The 22,410-nt window shown below is 38.4% G+C and overlaps 1 protein-coding gene across 2 annotated transcripts in view; it reads right to left on the bottom strand.

Moving 5' to 3' along the window:
- The window catches only part of LOC127455997 (E3 SUMO-protein ligase PIAS1-like), a 37,518-nt gene that overhangs the window by 13,753 nt on the left and 1,355 nt on the right, over window positions 1-22,410 (bottom strand). Inside the window, exon 1 of one of the 2 annotated variants that reach the window (XM_051724259.1) lies at window positions 183-681. The exons of the other annotated variant lie outside the window; for it this stretch is intronic. The gene's annotated coding sequence lies outside the window, so the exon portion shown is untranslated. Of the gene's footprint in view, window positions 1-182; window positions 682-22,410 lie in introns of those variants that run through there. 2 annotated transcript variants of the gene reach the window in all.

A 22,410-nucleotide genomic window follows, 5' to 3' on the forward strand; every position in this document is an offset into this window, starting at 1 on the left:
GACATACATCAATCACTATGTCAGTGTATTACTGCATGATATTAAAGCACAACAAAGTCAGAAAAGACAAAGCGCAAAAAAAATAAAAAATGGTGCGCCGTTTCTCCCAGATGTGGTTGAAATTTAATCTAAGCACAAATGCAACATGTCAAGCAGAATTATACATTATTTTAGTGGATTACCTGTATTAAAGGAGCTTCAGGTGTTTGTGCTTGTCATCTGTGTTGATATCAGACACATTGTAGAAGTCGGATGGTTATTTCCTTTTAAAGCCGCTCTTAACCGGCAAAAAGTTTAAACTCTTGTTTTAGGGCAGTGGCTGATTGACAGGTGAGGGGTGGCTCTTAATTGCTGCCAGGATGCATACAGGACGGGTTAGCGTTTACACTTCAAATGCGATCTGGTCACGTGTTTTTGACCGCATTCGTATGTGGTTTTTGTGATCCGATCACAAAAAGTTTAGACCCCGTTTAGACCTGTATTTAGTGCTGACCACATGTGATCAGATCACCCAAAATGCATCTAAATACCAGGTGGAAACAGGGTCTTTACATTCTGAGAGAAAATGAGAGAGAAAAGGGAAAGAGAAGTGATTGGGATTGAGTAAATTTTAGGGCTGGGAAAATTTTTTATTCTGTTACAAATCACGTCTCCCTGATGAAAAATCTATTTTTATTTTTTTTAAAAATGTATCTTTATCTTAATGCTACAATGAATGATATATAAATATAGGAAGCTATATTTGTGCAGAGTTCCACATAAACAGGTTTTCTCTGAGAAGATTTGTCTCTAATTCTTTACATTTAATCCTTTAATGCAACGCGGCTGCAGCCATCAAAGCGCCATGTGTTAACTGTCGGATGTCAAAATCCTCTACTATGATCAATGTTCCTATTATTATTCATAATCCAAAAGTTAATTTGAGAGGTGTTGTGGAGAGTATTTGTCATAAGTCATTCTGCAGATTCTGTCTGACACTGCTTTAATAAATAGTTTAGCTGTAAAAAGGCTTATTAAACTATTGGATGCTGTAAACTACATGTTTTTGCGCCCCCCCCCTCTCAATTTATAATCTAACAGCCAGGGTATTCATGCACAGTGGCAGGTAATTTCGCACATTTATCCGCCAATGTCGCCAAGAAATGCCGCTAGGCACAAAGACGTGTGCAGACGAAAGAAATGCTGGCAAAGTGTGTCTGATTTGCTCTTTTGTTCAGAAGTTTATTTGAGCTTTGGAGCCAACGCAGGCAGCTCGATCATGTCTCGTGGAACACAGGCAAATTGTGAGTTCTCTCTGTCAGTTTTCTTGGAGCAGTTTTAAGAATAGAGTTGTCAATGAGAACGCTGCATGGGCTCTCAGACTATCTCAGAATGCATATGCAAATAACATGCAATGACATTGGGATTACAGGTGAATTGTCATGTGTGTCATGATTCAGTCCAGCCCCAAAAATGGTTCTTGAACAAGTTTACTCTTTAGCTTCCATTTGCATGTTGCAAAATTATCATTATATTAGTAACAGCCTATGGTTTTATATGTTTTATATTCTAAAGTAAGCAAATTAGTCTAAGTTAAAATTATATATATATATATATATATATATATATATATATATATATATATATATATATATATATTATACATGGGTTCCTTTGCACTATATAGTCACCTAGCTCAGACAATGCACTGACTGGTCTGTTGGTAGTTTTAAATTGGTAGTTTTGCACATCCCTACCTTTTACCTGCAAATTATATATCACAGAACGAAACAATTGTCATTTCAGACTCAACTGTTCTTCAATAGACATTTCTTTCTGAGGAAAAGGACTTAGTTTTTTTTTCTTTTAAATTTTTTTTATATCAAAACATCAAATAGCAATACTTACAGAATCACAATATCACAATACATATCGAATCGGCTAGGAAATATCATTGTAATATCGAATCGGGAGCTCTGTGGCAATTCCCAGCCCTAGTAAATTTAATTAAGAATTATTAAATAACACCTTTGTCAACAGTGCATTTACTGTATATCTAATAGGCTATACACAGCAGTTGCCAAAAAGGTTTCCGGTATCCAATGAAAGCCTAAATCCAAAACAAATACGTGATGAAGGGGTTTGCTTCATAACCAACTCTAAAACCAAACTCTATTCAAAGTAGAGATGCCTAATTTTTTTGCTTGGATTTAAAAATTATGCAGAGTATTAAATATTATTTTTAATATTTATTTATTGATAATGTTTTTTCATTGCAATGCACTTACCATTAGGGTACTTTGGATATCGTTTTAAATGGATACAAATCTTTTTATTGATATATATATACAGTTGTGCTGAAAAGTTTGCATACCCTTGGAGAATTGGTAATATATGTACCATTTTTAAAGAAAACATGAGTGAGCAGGCAAAACACATTTCTTTTATTTCTTATGGGATTCATATTCAACTGTAGGTTATAAAAGAATGGCACAATCATAAAACAAAACATGGCAACAAAGAAAAAAATGAAATTACCCCTGTTCAAAAGTCTGCATACCCTTAGTTCTTAATACTGTGTATTGCCCCCTTTAGCATCAATGACCGTGTGCAGTCTTTTGTAATAGTTGTCTATGAGGCCCCAAATTCTTGCAGGTGGTATGGCTGCCCATTTGTCTTTGCAAAATGCCTCCAGGTCATGCAAATCTTTGGTCGTCTTGCATGAACCGCACGTTTGGGATCTCCCCAGAGTGGCTCGATGATATTAAGGTCAGGAGACTGTGATGGCCACTGCAGAACCTTCACCTTTTTCTGCTGTAACCACTGGAGGGTCAACTTGGCCTTGTGCTTAGGGTCATTGTCGTGCTGGAAAGTCCAAGAGCGTCCCATGCGCAGCTTTTGTGCAGAAGAATGCAAACTGTCTGCCAGTATTTTCTGATAACATGCTGCATTCATCTTGCCATCAATTTTCACAAGATTCCCCGTGCCTTTAGAGCTCACACACCCCCAAAACATCAGTGATCCACCACCATGCTTCACAGTGGGGATGGTATTCTTTTCACTATAGGCATAGCGCTTATGGTTGTGACCATAAAGCTCTATTTTGGTCTCATTACTCCAAATTACAGTGTGCCAGAAGCTGTGAGGCATGTCAAGGTGTTGTCGGGCATATTGTAACCAGGCTTTTTTGTGGCACTGGTGCAGTAAAGGCTTCTTTCTGGCAACTCGACCATGCAGCTCATTTTGGCTCAAGTATCGTCGTATTGTGCTCCTTGAAACAACCACACCGTCTTTTTCCAGAGCAGCCTGTATTTCTCCTGAGGTTACCTGTGGGTTTTTCTTTGTATCCCGAACAATTCTTCTGGCAGTTGTGGCTGAAATCTTTCTTGGTCTACCTGATCTTGGCTTGGTATCAAGAGATCCCCGAATGTTCCACTTCTTAATAAGTGATTGAACAGTACTGTAGGATGCCTCACACGGGGCACCAATTATTATGTAGGGCTTTACTGGCTGTTTAGATCAGTGTTACTATCAGAAATAATTAATAATTATTTCTGTAGTTATTAATCAATATTTAAATTAATTAATTGGATCTAACTCAAAACCTCATATGGGACTCCAGTAAATGTAGTGTAGGAGCAAGTTTGGTTATTAGCAATAATTAATAATTATCAAAGATAATTATTAATTACAAAAATCAATAGAACATTGATGAGAATCAATGTTAGCTTTTTTTTAATCCTTTAAAATCACCACTTATCAATTGTTAACATCGATGAAACATTAAAATTAACACTAGCTTATTGATCATTCTAATTCAATCAAAGATAATTATCAATTATCAAAAATCAATAGAATATTTATAAGGATTAACGTTGACAGGGCACCACCCTGAAACCAGGGACTAATAACCGAATATTAAAACAGTCTCAATATTAGATTGTTTTCTTAGGAAAATCGACATCCGAAGAATATCGATTTTCGAATAAAAAAAACAATGAATGAAGGTTTGAATCCGAGCACTGACATCCCGTCAGCACGACACAGGCGTATGCAAAACAAACCAAAACACTTCTCTTTGTAATATAAACAAAGTTTATTTATGCAGTAATATCAATTAATAATTAATACAATGCAGTCAATAAACTTCCGACTTACAACTACAAACTAAACAGTGATATGATTAGATATGGAAATAAAAATAATCCTATAACACATAAGGTGTGTGTGTGTGTGTGTGTGTGTGTGTGTGTGTCAGTGTGGTTAGTGAGAGAGAGAGAGAGAGAGAGAGAGAGAGATGATTAAGTGACAGCCCGAAAGCTGATTTCGCGATAGCTGGAGATGAAGCAGCCGTGTTCATCACTCAGAGACGCGGTTTTACGAGCGGGGCTCGTAAAAGTCCCTTGTTATTTGACTTTTTAATGGATGAACTCAGTTGCTGTCTCACCCGCGATGGCGAAAATGCACAACAGTCCAATTTGGTTGGACTACAATACAGCAAAACAAATTCGTGATAATTAATACCCTGAGTATTAATAATGAGCGGACATGGCGGTCCGTAAACTGTACAAGCAAAAACCTTGAAACACAAGAATAACACGCTATAATATTCTATCTCTGCCCAGACGTAAACCTCTTACTTGAATCGCATGAGGACACAGGTAGAATGTGTTTTCCTCAGTCCTTTAACCTTGACCCGGTTTCTTGAGGCTCGTGTGATGACTAGAGCCGTTTCCTCGCGCTGTCGGCGGCCGGTACGGCTGTTGATTCTCAGAGGGCGGTACGGCTGTTGATTCTCGGCGGGCTGGCGGAGAACTCAGAAATGTCGACTTGATTGAAGATGGAAGAGAAATCTTTAATCTCTTCACTTCTGTAGGCAAACGGATGAAGATGCGAATTGCTCGGCGGTCTCCTTCGGATCCGTTAGAGTGTTTGGTTGAACACAGAGTAATCTCAACTCGTCCAGCGAGATGGAGATTGTATGGCTACAGTTTCAAGTCGGACATTACTTCCTTATGCCACGAGGTTACACCGGAGAGCAGCAAAAAGCTACGTCCGTATTTGGTGAACGAAGTAGCCGGAAGCCACTTTGGAAGCATTTCAGAATTATTTGAAGTCCTGATGATGTCATGTTTGAGGGACGTTCTGTTGTGTGCCTCATCCAACAGGAGTTGAGAGCTCGATCCTTTAGAGGGCATGGCTTCATGGATCTGTAGTCTGTTTTGGACTCCCTTTGTTTGATTTTGGCGCGATTTTTATCAGTACAACATCTGACTTAGAAGGAGGGGGCTTGAGGAATGTTTTTTATGACTGTTAGGCCTGCCTTTGTCTTCTATCCGAATACATGAGGCCCAACAGTACCGACTGGCATTTTCAAGGCTTTGGATATCTTTTTATATCCTTTTCCATCTTTATAAAGTTCCATTACCTTGTTACGCAGGTCTTTTGACAGTTCTTTTCTGCTCCCCATGGCTCAGTATCTAGCCTGCTCAGTGCATCCACGTGAGAGCTAACAAACTCATTGACTATTTATACACAGACACTAATTGCAAATTAAAAAGCCACAGGTGTGGGAAATTAAACTTTAATTGCCATTTAAACCTGTGTGTGTCACCTTGTGTGTCTGTAATAAGGCCAAACATTCAAGGGTATGTAAACTTTTGATCAGGGCCATTTGGGTGATTTCTGTTATCATTATGATTTAAAAAGGAGCCAAACAACTATGTGATAATAAATGGCTTCATATGATCACTATCCTTACATAAAAGACAGTGTTTTTGCATGATCAGTCATATTTTCAAAATCAATGCCAGGGTATGCAAACCTTTGAGCACAACTGTATACATATATATATATATATATCTTATATAAAATTAATTTGTGGTAAAAAGCCCACTTGGGGGTAACAGTGATATCGTGTAAATACAGGGACAATAGTTACAGTATAGGGCAAAATTTGTCAACTTAGGCAAATACTTTGAGACAGCAAGATGCTTTTTTGAGTTACAAATTAAGATAATACTTAATCAAAATAACCACTTCAGAAAAGGGTTAACCATTTCCTGTTAATTTTAATCACATTTGGCATTTCATTACATCTCAAGTATTCTATAAACAAATTAATCTCCATTGTGATTGGATCAGTCAAGTTGAGCCCACTTTTAACATTTTTCATAAATCTATTTGCCCCACTTAAGGTAAACAATGTGTTTTATGGGGGCCTTTATATATATATTTATATAAATGTTGGTTTTCCAGAAAGAAAAAAATATATATATTGTGATATATTCGATTACCCTGATATAAAATTACTCGTAGCGTGATACTGAATTTTGGTTATATGTGTACTTTGTGGATCGTCTGTATATCATGCATTATATGTATCCTGTGCATTGTGTATGCTATGTGTGGTTTGATTTTAACTACATTACATTTCAAACATTGCTCTTAAAAAACAGCTTTAGGAAATGACTAAAGGCTAAAGTGTTCATCACAAGTTTATATTACGAAAAACAAACAAATTTTGCAACCTGTTTCTAGATGTTGCAACTACTGGCAGAAAAAAAAAAATATCAGTCACTGTTTACTTTATTCTTAAACATTATTCAACCTTATTACCATACATGTCCACTGGCAAGCGGTGAGTGAAGCAAACTGGGCGGTTTCAATTCATTCCAATGGGAACCAAGCGCCACACTCGCGAGGTGGATAATCATTGGAATGAATTGAATTCGTCTCTCATTATCGCATCGCCTCTGATCTGAAAAGGCCTTTAGTCTTGGACAAGCGTTCATTATAAGCAAAATACTCTAAAGGGTTGTTGGGCGATGTAATCATGCTGGCCACAAGGCATTAGTCAGTGAAAAACACAATAAGTTCATTTTGCCAAATAAAAGATCACATCAAGTTTTGGAGTGAGAAATTTATTTTCTTTAGATTGTTTGAGCTTGGACTTTTGTACACATTATGTTAGTGGAGACTGCGTAATTGTGTTGTTTTCAATTCAAACCAATAATTAAGATTGCTCTCATAAACACACAAAAAAAGTTTGTGTTGGACTTGAGTTTGATCGTGTATGTGCAAACATTCACACCTACATGTAAAGGATCAAGGCCACTTCTCATAGTGAGCAGAATTGCAGACTTCACCTCCCATGGGATGTTGTTCTTGGATATTCTGAGACAATAAAGGCATATGACGGTGGTAGGCAGCATTTGGATTCTATTCAAATCTATGGGCAGGCAAAGAGGTGAACCGGGTGAGATAGTGGAGGAGGGGTAATATTAATCCTGATCCTGGGCCAGTGAGCTTTCAACAAAAGCAGTGAAGCACAGCTCCAGGGAAAACAAGAGAACCGCAGACCAGAGAGGCTCATATTTCCTTTCCCAGTTTACTAGCAATTGCCAACTGGACTGTTCATACAAATACAGACACAAGCAATCCTTATAAATTCCCCCCCAAACAAAAATAAAACAGACAGATGATGAGACCTTCGCTCTCATCCCATCATAGCGAGGAACGGCCTCCAATGTAAACCAAGAGAAGTGTGGAGGCCCAGAAGTTTGGTGGTTTGAAAAGAACCCATGAGCAGGCCCACACAGAATCTGTGTGAGTGACAATTAGGGGTGGGCATTTGAATAATTTTGTAGTCGAGTACTCTAAACCACAAAATAAAAGTACTCGATTACTCATAAATTAAAATACACGTTAAAATTTTTCTATTCACAAACGTTACCAAGAATTGTAGAAGTTTTCTGAAACCAACTATGCTTTTCTTTTGGGGAAAAATAAATGAAAAATATGCATTAATAAAAATGGAAAACAAAAAAGATTTTAAAATAACCGTAAAAAACATTTGCACTCACCCGGAGCTTACATAGAAACCAGAAATGAATTAAATTAATGTATAAATGTACAATTAATAACATTTAAATCATGATTTGTCCTAGTGTGATTAAACCACAAAAGGCTGAGACATCTGCACAGACTGCATAAGCTGGGCGCTTCAACAGTAAGTGAATAAGAGAAGGCACTGCTTATACACAAAACGCATCATTAACATCATGTGCGCTCTGTGTATGTGTATTTATGACAAAGAGCAGATCACTTTATTCACTGTGAAGTGCGTAGCAAATGCAGATCATATATTAATATGATTAAATCATAGACATTTGCGATTAAATAAGCACATTAGCCCATATAGCGAACTGTTTTTCCAGGGAAGCCGTCAAAAACATCCGCCAAAACAAAATCTCCATTTAACTAGATGGGTGATATTGAAAAGATGCCACAGAAATATATTACTTTTGTATAGTAAAATGTAATACTCAATGTTGTAGTAGTATTAAAATATTACAAGTATTCCCACACTTTCAAAAGCACTTTCAAAAGCACATGAAAGGCATTATTTAATAGTAAATGTCTCAAAAAGTAGTATGCATCATTGTTGTCACATGACCACATCAGCAAATGGCATTCAGTTATCATCTTGTTAATTTTTATCCCTCGAAGCTCAGGTCCTTTTTGACACATTTAAATTGAGTTGAATACAGTGAAAATATGATCTTAATATTGTATTTGGTCAAAATGCCGTCGGATTCTCCATATTTCTCTATACTGGATCTCTCATGAATTCTCTATATTTGTATTTATGTCAGGGTGTTTTGGGTGATTACTAGGGCGCTGCTATAGGTGTTGCTTTAGGGGGTTGCAGGGGCATTACTAAATGGTTGCAAGATGGTTGCTCACTGGCCCAAGTCAAAATAGACTATCCCCAAGTCTCTATGACATCCTGATCCCTAGATATGTGTGGGGACCTTTTCAAAGGAAGTCTGATATTTTCCGTTTATTTTTTATTTTATAACATTTTTTAATGCTTTGTTTTCATTTATCAATTTCACATGGTTCATTAATATTCTTGACGCAATGTAACGCTTGCTATCCCTAGTCGCATGCTTTCTACACTGCTTGCAGTATTGATGTTTAGTTCTTGAATGAATTGGTCTTTTTTAACAAATATTTGAAGTGAACGAATCGTTCTTGTTCACCTCCATACACTGACTCATATTTCTCATTCACTGACATCTCTCCTGAAGCACAAGACTGTCTGGTGGCTTTTTATGCCTGTAAAAACTGACTATAGCACGAGCCATTAGCCATCGTATGTTCTTCTCTCTCGTCCAACACCTCAACAACACACACATCCACAGCGCCCCCTTAGTGGACTCAATTGTAACTGCGAGATTTGGTGAGAGATTCAGAGGGCAAACAGTGTAATTCAGTGGTGCTCAAAGCAGGAAAATTTGTAAAAGAAACTGAATGTGATATTTGAGTAGTGCTTTTAATACTCAAGTAGCTGGTGCAGAAGAGTGCTTGATTACATGTGCCCATCCCTAGCAACCATCTTTCCAAGTCTTACAAACTACTGCAAATCCCTAGTGTTTTTGGTTATTAGGCTAAATATTTTTAGCTAATTTAATTATGCTTTCAACTATCAATAAAGGCGGTTTTACATGGTCACTGCACGCACCCTATTCATATTTAATGAGAGATAGACGGCAGGTGGCAGTCAAAGCGGCGCCACTTTCCAAGCTCGCTCACGAGAATCCTGCCGCTTTGTTGTGCATGACTGCTTGCGGCGCACACCGCAAGATTAAAATATTTTATCACTCCGAGGCTGTCGCTTGTCATTGACCAATCAGAGGGGATTTTTTTCACAACCAATCAAATGGCATGTAGCTTTACCATAGTCAAAAACATCATGGAGGAGAACATAGTAATTGCTGTGGCAGATTTTCCTGAACTTTATAACACAAAGTGAAATGTAGCACTTTACATGATTATTGTTATTTATATGTTATTTAAGGTATTTTTTGAATGTATACAAATTTGCCAATAAAAAGATGATATAACAAAGTCAATTTCTTTAACTACTTGTTAAAGAAAATGCATAACTCACCTCAGACACGGAATACAATATTTACAGTAATCGCCTCAGAGACACAGCATCTTATCGCTCGCTAGCATTGTTTGAACTGAAACTGTAGGGGGCATCAGTGTGCTTGCACTGGCGTGCTGTGCACCGCCTCTCTTGTAAATGGAAAATGCCTGTACACACAAGAGGCAGCAAGATCGCAAGCAAAGACTGCTGCCCACCGGGTCCCGTGTAAAACCACCTTAAGAAAGAACTACTTTTTGGTTTGTTTAATGTGATTAAAGCCATTCCACAGAATTCTGAACACAATAAACAACAACAACAAAAATGCATCTTTGCTGAAAGTAATTGGATAAAAATCTTCCTTTGAAAGTGGAGGGTTTAAATAATCAGTAGGGCGGTGCAACATGAACAAAATGAATCATATCGCAATTTTTGGATATATATTGCGATTGTGATTTTAGTTCGTAAATTACTTTCCTTAATTATACATTATACATTCAAAAATGTCAGTACTCAAAAGCACCCATTAAGGAGTTTTTGCATAAGAGATAGAGGATAGCGTCAGTTATTTCTAGTGATGCAAATGCAAATTCCTGGCTGAAACCAAAACTTCGGGAATTACTGAAAAGAAAACCGAAAATTATTATTTTAATTTAGACTTTGTTTGGAATAAGTAAACAAATTCTTTATGTTATTATTAGGGGTACACCAGAACCACTTTTTCTGTAACTGCACAGTTCATTATAAACTAGAGTAGACAGAGTAGAATACCATAGAAATATGTAGCCTATTGAGAAAACCTTTATTTTTAACTATTCTACAGAATAATGCAGAGGCAAAATTCCAGTAATTCCAGTGAGTCTTCAGTGAACATGAAGCCAGTTCTACTGGCACATTTTTTTCCCCACATTGTAATTGGATCTGGAATGTGGAATGGATTCTTTAGTGGATCTCTATTGTGTTAATTTTAGTTGTGATTAGGGCTGGGCAGTATAGCTTCAGAAATTATATCTAGATTTTTCTCAGAAAATTTATGGTATTCTATATATATCTTGATAATTATGGTTTTGCTCTGAAATAGCATAAGTGTTTGTTTTTTGTTTTAATCAGAGAAACCATAATTTCATCTAAACAGCCATTGTAGCCATTAAATAAAAATCTACTTAAAAATGATGAAGGCATGTTTCCCTCAGTTTTTCACTAAATTAACACAAGGAGGATTCAAATGTAATAATTTTCATTGATTTGCATGTTTATACTTATATTTAACATACAATCATATGGAAGCTTAATAAAAATCTTATTTACCTTCATATATTTTTACTAAAACATTTTTCTTTGTGAATGAATAAGATGTGCAAAAACGACTTATTTTTTGGAAACCAGATGAATATTGCATACTACTAAATTATTACTCTGGAACCCAGTCAAGTTTATTATTATAATATAATACTGAATTATTATTATTTTCAGGAAAAGACTTTTTAAAGATAAATTAATATATTTCTGTCCTATTTCCTTAACCCTAAACTGGGGTTTTATTTTGAAGTCAGTGCAGTCGTGTTTATTTCACCTTCACCAGGAGCTTTTATTATGAAACGGAAAGGGCAATGTTTGTTTGACAGTTATGAGTTTCACATCTTGTGAACCGCTGTCAAACTCTCCTTTACAGTTCCGCGTTTGTAGATTTGTATAATAACTTTATAGCAGTTACTAATGTTTGGAATTGCATGAATGCTTGAACAGGCTGTGCTTAACTGCCCCGCCACGTGTGCATAGAACAGCGCGTCACCGGTTCATTCTGAAGTGCACAGCCCATGTTTATCTGTCTTTAATCGCAGCCTTTGGCAGTTAAATAATCACATATGATCATATCACCATTTTGATATTGTTTTGATTCACAGCCCTGAAGGATCGTGAAATTAGTATACTGATGCACTCTATGACACTTAATGGACAAATAAAAGGCTCATTGAAAGCATTGTGATATTCACAATATTGTTGAATTTTATATAGTCAGCAAATCATTGCGATTCACATGGGTATCCAGCCCTAGATGTGATAGGATATAACATTACTCAGTGCATTTTACTGTAAATATTAGGGGTGTAAATCATGAGTTTCATCACGATACGATCTTATATAGATTCTCTTAGCCAGCGATCTAATGTTTGCAGATTCCATAAAGTCTGCCATGATACGATTTCGATTAGATTCAGAGGCCTGCGATCGATATTGCGATATTGGATGCCTATCTTACACAATAAATTATATTATCTCACAAATGCAACCAAAATATAATTTGAATATTTTATTGAGCTCTCTGAAAAGTGCAAATCCAGTATCCACACTGAGACATCCACAACAAAATAAGGTACTACTTCAGTTGCTGAAAAAAATAATACAGGGAAAAAAAATATAAAAAGTAAAGTAACATACATGTGACCATCAATCGTTTGATGACAGCTCACTGCCTTGTGGAATGAGGTTAACACAACAGAAACAGTTAGTCATCTTTACAACAGTCAAGCAAGTCTTTCAATCCAAAATACCCACAACAGGAGAGTATGTGCTATCCGTGTTTTTTCTTGGCTACAACTTCCACTGTTGTATCGAAAAATTATGTTACAGTTTATTGTGATAAATGTTAGTAAGATGTTGATGTATAGATGTGAAAAGTCTTGTCACTGATGCCGGGGCAGGGCAGGTGTTTTCTCTTTCTCTTGTCGGCGCTGGTCAAAATGTCTGGGCTGTTTAGCCATTTTACTTGGTTGAATTGCTCCATAGCGCTTTAAAGGTACACTCATCTTGGACTTACAGTGACACCTAATGGTGTGGATGCAGCATCATTCAAAATCAATAGTTCCCTGTCTGTCACTCACTCGATGTTGTGTTGATGTAGTGACACTAGGGGTTCACTCTCGAGAGCCCCAATCACCCTTACTATATTCAGAAAAGACCAATGAAAATTGGCGAGTGGAATTTGCATGCCACTCTCCGCCCCGAACATCCGGGTATAAAAGATGGCGTGCACCACTCATTCAGACTTGTTCTTCGGAGCCAAGCGCATGTGTGTGTTTGTCCCGTCACCTTGCTATCGCTGCTGGATTTTACAACGCATATCAGTGGTCACACTTGCACGGTCGAGTGTTGTGCTTCCCCTGGGCGCTCACAGGTGTAAACTGAGCCGAGTTGGCAGCCGTGCTTGCCCGGGTGGCTGCGAACATCGGGCTTGAGTGGAACCCTCCGCCCTGCGCGTTCGCGGCTGGATGATTGGTTTCTGGGCTCAGAGGGCAGCTCAGGGCCGGTGCCTTTCTACCCAGAAGTGCACGAGGAACTCGCGAAGTTGTGGAAGGCACCTTTCTCCGCCCGTACACACATCGTGAGCTCGACCACATTAACTACCCTCGACGGCGGGGCAGCCAAGGGATATGTCGAGCTTCCCCAGGTCGAGCACACCGTGGCGGTGTACCTGTGCCCGCAGGGCGCAGCCACCTGGAAGAACCGACCAAGGCTCCCTTCCCAGGCGTGCAAGTTGTCTTCGTCATTAGTGGCTAAAGCTTTCAATGCCATGGGTCAGGCCGCCTCCGCCCTCCAAGCCATGACCAGCCTGTAACTTCACCAGGCCAAGGCGCTTAAAGATCTGCACGAGGGTAGAACCGACCCAGGGCTCATGCAGGAACTGCACACCATGACCGACCTTGCTCTACGAGTGACAAAATTACAGCGCATGCCCTGGGTCGGACGATGTCCACTTTGATGGTCCAAGAGGGACACCTGTGGCTAAACCTTGCGGAGATGCGTGACGCCAAGAAGGTCCACTTTCTCAATGCGCCCGTCTCCCAAGGGGAGCTCTTTGGCAACACTGTCAAGGACTTCACCCATCAGTTCTGGACGGTGAAGAAAAAGACGGAGGCCATTAAACATCCTGCCGTGGTGCAACTCAGCCACCTACTGGCCTCCGAAGTCCTCCTGCACGCCGGCCTCTGAGAAGAAGATCCTCCTGCAGGAAGGTGGCACCACCTGCCCGTCAGCTGGCCGCTAGGAACCCCGGAAGGGCTTCAAAGCGGCCCTGTGACAGGCGACCCAGGGACGAGATTGCTGACTCTGACTGGCCTGACCCAGGTAAGCGTACGGGCTCCACTCCCACCCCTGGGCCAGTACGAGATGAGTACCCTCACAACATCACCAGGTGCCTTCTGGGCCCGGCACCCAGTTTGTTAGTAAAAGAGCAGTTTCCTCATTCCCTGGGTCATTCTCCAATGCTTGCGACGGCCAGGCACTGGAAGTCTTTCTGGTCAATGAGTGGGACATGAGTATCTTGCGTTCCTTTGTTTTCCGTCGAAGGAAAGCCATCAAACAGGTAAATATGGTGGTTCTTTGGGCCGCTCGCTCACCCCAGCCACCAGCCACCGTTGGGGGCTCGAGGGGCAGCACGCCTCCCCTGGACGATCTTCCCAGTGGGGAGTCTGCTCTACCTGGCTGCGAACCACCCAACCCGGGTGTGATAAATCTTATCGTCCCCCTGGTGCCGTTAGCGCAGAGGCTGGAAGCCTGGTTAGCGCTTTCCAGCCCGTTACGATGGCTCATCAGGACGATCCGGCTCGGCTACACGATCCAGTTTGCCAGACGACCGCCCAGGTTCAGTGGCGTCCTCTCCACCGCGGTGCGAGGCCAGGATGCCGATAGAACCCGTCCCCTTAGCAGAGTTGCACAAGGGCATTTACAGCCCTTATTTTATCATGCCCGGGGGGGGGGGTTGCACCCAATCCTGGATCTGCGTGCCTTGAACAGAGCTTTACACAGGCTTCTGTTCAAAATGTTCTAACGTCTGAACGATATTGGGATTGGTTTGCGGCCATCGACCTGAAGGACGCGTACTTTCACGTATCGATCCTTCCACGACACAGACCCTTTCTTCAGTTTGCCTTCGAGGGACAAGCATAACAGTACAAGGTCCTCACTTTTGGTATGTCCCTGTCCCCTCGCGTCTTAACCAAAGTCGCAGAGGCGGCCCTGGCCCTGCTAAGGGAAAAGGGCATTTGCATCCTCAATTATCTCTACGACTGGCTGATCCTAGCTCACTCGCGAGATCTATTGTGCACACAGGGACCTTGTGCTTCGGCACCTCGACCGACTGGGGCTTCAGGTCAACTGGGAAAAGAGCAAGCTCTCCCCTGCGCAGAGCATCTCTTTTCTCGGTATGGATTTGGACTCGGTCACCATGATGGCACGCCTTACGAATGAGCGTGGTCAGTCGGTGCTGGCCTGCCTGAGAGCCTCCTTTGGAGTCAGCAGACGTTGAAGTCCCTGCGAGCCACTCACCTCTTGGGCGTCCTCAACCGTGTAGCGGATGCGCTCTCACGGCAGGTAATGCTCCGCGGAGAATGGAGACTCTTAATGACACTAATAAAACCACATGGGAAAAGTGCTCTTGGCACTTTCAAAAATGCTGTAAACACACAAGCCTAAATATATCCAATTCTTTACACTCTCTGATATACCCCTACATATAGGTCCTTTCCCATGCACTGACATATGGAGCTGCATACGTTTACGTGTATGTTTCATTTCTCGCTTTGATTGATACAAGGCTCGCATTAGAAAGCTGAAACATGCTGCCTTCGGAGACTATGGGGAGGTAGGATGAAAATCTGGTGCCTTTCAAACTATTCTGAGACCAGTCATTCAACAACTCTGTCTGTTCAGCCATTAACTGATTACGCAGCAAGTCAGCTGAATAAACTTTGGTAGCAGTGCGGTGTTACAGCGGTTTTAGAGCGGTTCTGTGCGCAATAGCCATGAATTCCATCTCGTGCTCTCATTATACACTGGCAACTGTGCTCGGAGTTTGGTTCGGTTCGTGCGCGTTGCTAACGTGTGTTCAACACGCTAAAAAGCGTTCCAGATTTACCTCATTGCACATTTGTGTAATTTCAGGTATGTTTGGCCATAACAAGTGTCTAAAAAATCTAAAGTAAACCCATGGTACCAGGGTTTTGTGGGTCGATGAGGAGATAAGGATAAGGTTTGGATGGAGCACCAGAGCCTGCCAAAACTGTTGTCAACAGAAATAACACACACTTCATTCAGTTTTTTTTTTTTTTTTTTTTACACCAAAGTAAAGGCTTGAGACAGTTTAGCATTGCCCCCTGCTAAATTATTACAGAAATATATTATTACTGTTTATTGCAATAATAATAATAATAATAATAATAATAAAGTAAATAATTTTTAAGAGATATTAAGTGTGAAAACCCTTAAATTGTAATTAAAGCATGGGCAAAACATGACTTAATTTTGGTCAAAAAGAATAATTTATTTGTTTGTAGTTTTAACACCTTGTTCAACATGAGAGCTGCTGTTTAATGTAATTTTATTTTTTATTTAAGTACAAAATATCAAAGCTGTGGCAACAGTATTTTTTCAATCCAACAGTCCAAATTGTGCAGCCCTGCAATAAAAATAAATAAATAATAAAACTTCAAAGGGCAGAATAATCGTGATTAATAATTGTGATTAAAATTTTAAGCAAAATAATCGTGATTATCATTTAACCATTATCATGCAGCCCTAATGCGGGAGCTGCATTTATAACTATCATAACTATTATAAATGTCATGAAATCTAATTTACATAAGGAAAGTGTTGTGTACCTGTTACTGCATGTTTTACTTGCAACAAGACGTTTTAAGTCAATGGGTGTGTAGTTCAGTACAGTATTTTAAATTAAATAACCAGATTGTTTCCAAAAAACTATATCATTCCCAGACACGTTGGCCGGAACCAAAATTTCTTGGTTTTTGTGTAATATTTTGTGTACAACTGTATGTGTAACAATATATATATATATATATATATATATATAAATAAATAAATACACACACACACACATGAATATATAAAATAGTCTTATTATATGGTCTTATTTCAAAGTTACAAAAATTATGTGCATATGTGCGCTATTGCTCGAGCTGGTTTCTAGTTCTGCCTGTACGCACTCAGTGATAGAGTGCGCAAACGATGTGATCTAAACCATTGGATGATGCAGCTGGTGGAATGCTCCTGCAGTATACAGCCCTGAAAAGTTTGTCAGATGGTTTTAGCTCGTTATGGCATGAGAAGCTCCATTACCTTATGGCAGTGTTCGAAGTGCGCAATTTGTGTCACAGTACTCCAGCAGCAATTCTAACTCTTATAAAATGCATTTACGGTGTACTGTTCACGAAACGATAAGACAAAGGTGCCACTGAATTCTTCCCATGTCGAGCACTGACTTATGGATAACGCGCACAGCCTTAACTGAACAATGAGGCACAAACAAATGCTCCTGCACAAGCAGCGTTCCAAGCATGCCTTCAGTTTATCCACAGTGGTACATACTGTTTTATAAAATCCATCTAAATTGTAATGCTGTACTGCGCTGTTTTATAATGTGATGTTTTTTTGGCCTTTAGCTTTGGCAGCATCTTTCTCTACACATTTGTAACTTTAGAGGTGCAGTGGTGCCAAAAGCCCCTATATTGGGATGGTTTGGGAGTGTTTTATGCAAATGACTACCTTTGTGAACGTGCTCCATTTAGAATAATGTGGATTCATTAACATCAGAAGGAGGGTAAACACAAATTCATGCGAGTACACGGTTGTGAATCAGATGAAAATTTTTCGTGAAAACTTTTCCTGTGCATGCAAGTACACAAAATCAGTATATTTAAAAAAAATAAATCACAAAAATTTTTTCCTCAAAATGTGCAGCCTTTATTAACCGTGGCATTTTTAAGCGCGTTAATAGTGAAACCATATAATCGCGACATCCCTATTCACAATCCATTTTAATAATAGTGAAACAGGATATTCAACCAGAACTTGACTTGATTTTATCTATCAGGAATTGATTAGTTTGTGAAAAGTGTATTTTCTGTGTGACAGGTGGTTGGAGGGGAGGGGTTAAAAAATGGTGACTTCTGCAGAAGAAACATAGTTTCAGAAGTGTAGCAAGTTATTACATTTTGATTAAAGATAAGGCATGCACCAAAGAATCGTTCACAATAAGACCAGGAACGTGTGTTAAGAGAGTAAAGAGAGTCCATTATATTTTTAATGTTGACTTCAAAAGAAAAAAAAATTCAGAAAATTCCACAGCACTACATCAAAAATCTTCAAAGAAGGACATAAGCAGGCTCTGTTCTATGGTCTGATCTCCTTGCAAAGACTCTCGATTAGGGCTGGGACGATTCATCGACATAATCGATGTCATCGATTACAGAAATACGTCGATTTGCATAACATGCGTCGGCACGTCGCAATGGAGTAATTAAAATGGCAGCACCCGGCTTAAGTATGGATTCCCCCGAAGAACAAGCTGCAGCTAAAAAAAAAGCATGGGAGTATTTTAGCCAGAAACCCAACAATGTGGTGCTGTGTAAGCTATGCAAATTGGAAATGGCTTATCACAGCAGTACAACCGCCATGAACGAACACTTGAAGCGAAAGCATCCCAGAGCACTTTGTCAAGACGGCAGCAAGGCAGCACCGTTAAGTCCTGTTTACTTTTTGTCCTCACCCAAGCATGACATATTAGTATTACAACATGTGTTTCTGTTAGTAGTAGTCACTTTAAATTGATTTTCTAAATGTTTCTTCATCATCCCCATGTTAAAAGTAATTTCTGCACTGCTGCTAACATAGGGTGACCATACGTCCTCTTTTTCCCGGACATGTCCTCTTTTTCGGACCTTAAAAAAGCGTCCGGCCGGGATTTCTAAATTTGCGAAAATGTCCGGGATTCGGCTTTAGTTGCATTATGATGTGCATCTGATCTAATACTTCATTGTGTGTGCATGCATATTTGCATTGCTTTAACCCCTCTTTGTAAGTCCCGCCTTCTCGCACACCAATTAGTCAATTATAAGAGGCTTGCAGCAGCTATTGGCCAAATTCCTGCCTGTCAATCTCTCCGCGAATGCGCGAAGCCCTGTTGTGTTCGGCATCAAACAGTTGCTTGACAGTAGCAGCAAATGACAGCTGAGTGGAAACAATGCTCAAACGAAAGTGCAAATTTACAGAAGATTTGCACAGAAAATTCCCATGCTTTCGTCCAGGTTGAGATTTGTGGGAAGCAGAATGTACGACATGTAATGCTGGCACTTATGTGTCAGTTGCTAATAAAGGTGCAAGTGATTTAGAAGCACACATTAGCTCTGTGAAGCATAAAGGGTCAGCAAAAGGTGAAAGTTCATCAGGTAAATTAACGGACTACATTTTGCGACCAGGTAAAATTGTTATAACATTGCTTCATTTTCAATGGCCATTCAAATAATAGTAAATGAAGGTACAATCATGGCATCAAATATTTTATTTTAGTACATGGACATTCAATAGGACATTTTTATTTATTTATATATTTATGTTATGCTAATAGAGTGTCTTTTTCACTGCATTAAAGTTTGCATTCATAGTAACACTGTTTTTTGTTGCAGAATAATGCCCTGCAGTGCACACTTTGTTTCTTGCACATTTGTTTGTGTTTAAGAGAAGATGATTTAATAAAATATTGAAATATTAATGAGACAATTTTTTTATATTTATTTTGGGTTAATTAATTGTTATATTAATCAAATAATAATTATAAAAAATCTTTAGAATAATCGGAAAAAGAATCGTTAGATTAATCAATAAAAAAATAATCGTTAGGTGCAGCACTACACTCGAGTTAAATTTTCACTGCTACTGAGAACTTGCATCTACTTCAAATGTTGCACTTCCTGCCCAAGGGTCTAAATATTCTACCATGCACAGCAAAGGAGTACTTAACACCACCATTTATGCAACTTCTTGAATCGCATGTGGTTACTGATTTGGTTTGTTTAGTTTCAATGAGCATGATTATCATATGTCTCGACTCACTTGTGATAAAGAGACAGTCTAAACATTGAGGAAGCACCTCTCTAAAAGGATGTCATCTGGTAATTGGGTAAAACAAACTTTCTACCTGACCTTTAAAGCTACCTGAAGTTAACGTTCTGATAGTATTATTGTTCTGATAGTATACTGTATATAGCCTGTATTGTTGACACTGGCTGTTACAGTCTATTATTGTATATTTGCCTTTTGGTAGCAAATGTTTATTTCTCTTTTTCCCATGCAGCACGTTTGTAGTCTGACACAATTGTGGCTTGCTGTTAAGCACTTTAAATGGCAGAAAAAAACAAAACAGGAAATGATCCTTCCTCTATTGCCTACACTTCTAAAATGCACATCTTACTCTATCATTTTAATACAATTTAGCTATATTCAAGATAACATAATAACAGAAGATTTAACCAAGAAAAATTACTCTTTTTTTTTTCTTTCTCCAATTTGATATCACAATACACATTGTAATGCCCAAATAAAGCATTCAAAGAAAATAAAGAAGAAGAAAAAAAAAAGAAAAAAGAAAAAAAAAAAAAACACTTATGGGCTATGCACAGGCCTATTCTTGCTGTTCCGACACAAGAAAACCCGAAATGGGGAACGAATCTACACAGAATGGGACGACTCCCAAACAATTAAGAGGAGCTTGTTATTAAAACAGGTGCGACATCTGTGGTTCACATGACGATAATCACTCAGAATACAAGCAATCTGTTTAAACATCTCAAAATGAAGCATGCAAAAGAATATTATGAAAGCCAAAAGATTATTTTGCAAGAAGTGATATTTATTTTATATTTATTTTCTTCAATAAGTGTTTATTTTTGTTGGATTGTTTTTTTTTTTTTTTTTAATTATGTTTTATTTTCTTTGTCACATTACTTTGAGAAGATCTTAAGTTTCTGGTAAAAAGTTTATAATAATAATAATAATTATAGTCAACAACATTTTAAACTGAAATGTGGCATACTGATATATTTAGCATTTTGATAAAGTTGATTCTGACAGGAGTTCCTAAAATAGGCATTACAATATGGTTATTTTATGTATAAACCAATTTTTATTGATTTTCCAGAAAACGTATTAAATTACTCATATCGTGACATAAGATTTTGGTCATATCGCCCACCCCTATTCTTATTCTTTCCTTAATATGACAGGCACAGACATTGAGGCTAAAAGCGTCCAAAATAAATATAAATCACTGCATCTGTGCATTGTTTAACCAAATACAAAATATAAGTAGAAAAAATAAGATTTGGTATGTATATTGCAGGACTTTTAAATATAAACAAGCCCGAAATACACTGGTGACTATTATTTTGAAATGACAAAGACTTGACTCGGTTACAATGCTCTATATTTAAGTATTTACCAAATTAAGCTTCTTATAGCCTATATGTTCACCAGATGAAGGGTTTTGTGTATATAGATATATTTCACTGAATTTTAATAAGGAATAACAAAATATTTATTAAAGTGAGGAAAATAATGTGGATGAATTTTGTCAATGAAGATTGTTTTTCTTTCACCTCTAGAGATCGCCGTTATACTGCAGAACCAAATCGTTCTAACTGTAGAAATCTCCAACGCCGGCCACAGAGGAACACAGAGGAATACAAAAGTATAATTACAAGATACAACCATGGGCATAGATTTTTGCCGATTACCGATAGTTCCAAAATGCTACGATTTATCGGTCTACCTCTAGTGATGAGTCGAAGGGATGTTGGCAAAGGTTGTTTGAAAACATACTTAGTGCAGCGTAGCAATTACATCCTTCACCTATTAAAAAAAAAAAAAAAAAAGAAAAAGAAAAAAAAAAGAAAAACTCACTGTTACCAAAGTCTTTCAAGCAAGTCAGTCCACTGGCGGCCATTTCTGGAACGCTTTCGGGAGGCTGTTTCCAGTCATAACAGTGCAGCTCTTATTACTTGAATGTGGAAACACCGAAATCTCCAAAACGGTTGGTCAAGAGTATGATCAAAGAACATATTTCAGATCATCAATAAAATCTGACATCACTGGAATCATTAATTGCGCTTCTTTTCCTCAGATTACGCTAATAAAAAAAAAAAAAAAAATAAAAAAATTCCCGGCTTGTAAAGCTAATGCACACAAACTTGAGTTAATTGACAGGCGATGTCTCTCTAAAAGGTGATTGGCTCTTTTACTTGTAAGGCAGGACTTCCTTTCTACATCCATTGACCGCTGGGTGTTCCAATTTCTCCCATTCATTTTAATAGTCTCTGTTACTTGCGCTGTTACTTACTGTTTTAGAAGTATAGCCACAAGACATAAACAATATGCATGTTAACGTTAAGTACAAACCAAGAGTTAGCCATATCTAAATTCTAATAAGTATGTTGCCATGAAGTTGTAACATTGTAAACGACGATTAAAACAACTTTACAGCTCAAATAATACACAAGTTTTAACAGAAGAATTAATGTGTTTTTATAAAATTATGTTTAAAATTTCTGCTTTAAACTCTCCAAAAATTGGCCTCATTCTCTTCCATTGTAAGTGCCTCAATGTAACCTCAATTTGTGCTTTTTGTGTGTGTGTGTGTGTGGTAA

This window comes from Myxocyprinus asiaticus, chromosome 18 (genome assembly GCF_019703515.2).
Source record: "Myxocyprinus asiaticus isolate MX2 ecotype Aquarium Trade chromosome 18, UBuf_Myxa_2, whole genome shotgun sequence".
Classification (NCBI taxonomy): domain Eukaryota; kingdom Metazoa; phylum Chordata; class Actinopteri; order Cypriniformes; family Catostomidae; genus Myxocyprinus; species Myxocyprinus asiaticus.